We start from the raw sequence: 1,057 nt of genomic DNA, 5'->3' as shown, positions 1-1,057 counted from the left end.
TTGGCACCTCAATGGACGAGACCTCTTTTAGGTCCCACCGAAATTATGTGGACAGGTTGAGGAGGAGTTTAAAGGGGGCTTACGAAAAGGCTGCAGAGGCCGCAGGGGTCCGGGAGCGGCGCAACAAAAGAAATTATGACCTGAGAGTGAGGGTCCAGGACTTACAGTTTGGGGACCGAGTGCTCTTAAGAAATTTGGGTCCCGCTGGGAGACACAAGTTGGCCGATCGGTGGAGTTCCCAGTCATATGTGGTTAGTGAAAAACTACCGGGGCTGCCAGTATACCGAATACGACGGGAGGGGAGCACAGGACCTTCGAAAGCATGGCATCGGAACCATCTATTGCCTTTGCACGAGGCAGTACGAACTACTCAGCCAGTTCCTGGGGATGACTCCGGTGTAAAGGGAAAAAGAGTGGGAACCAGAGCGAAACCCGCCTCATCCCTAGAGGAGGAAGCAGGAGATTCTGAAGAAGAAGAGGGGGGTATAGATTGGTTATGGTTACCAGGAGATATGGGGAGTGTGCCCCAGGCTGTGGGTGGCGAGGAAGAGCTGGAACAGCCAGGGCCTGACAGTTTGGAATCCGCATCTATGATCTGCGAACAGGAGGGGCCCTCCCAGAGAGTTGAGGCCAGGGGTCAGCCTGGGGAATTGCCAGAACAGGATGGATTGTTGCCCCCAGATATCGTAGAGTCAGGAGAATGGCTGGAGGCGGAACCGGTTATTTTACGGGGTCAGCAATCGTTAGTGTCAGGAGCAGAGTTGCCAGTCCCGGGTACCTCTGAGGGTGGAGGTCCACCAGAGGATGGTGCCCATAGTACTGTTGAACCTAAGGTGCAGAGACCGAGGCGGGTGATATGCCCGGTGAAGAGGTTAACATATGATGCCCTAGGACATGTTGTAGAAAAGGAGTGATGCCTACCCCTGGTGCTGTTGATGTTGGGTAGAAAAGATCTCTATTCTTTGGGGGACCAAAGAAACTGTTGGTGGGGGGAGTGTGTAGCGGGGACTGCCTGAGAGTGCTTGCAGGAGCTTGACTGGGAAGGGAAAGATTGGGA

The sequence above is a fragment of the Protobothrops mucrosquamatus genome, unplaced genomic scaffold (genome assembly GCF_001527695.2).
Source record: "Protobothrops mucrosquamatus isolate PMUCROS unplaced genomic scaffold, P.Mucros_1.0 scaffold6, whole genome shotgun sequence".
Lineage (NCBI taxonomy): Eukaryota > Metazoa > Chordata > Lepidosauria > Squamata > Viperidae > Protobothrops > Protobothrops mucrosquamatus.
Note: the sequence above shows the minus strand (reverse complement) of the source record.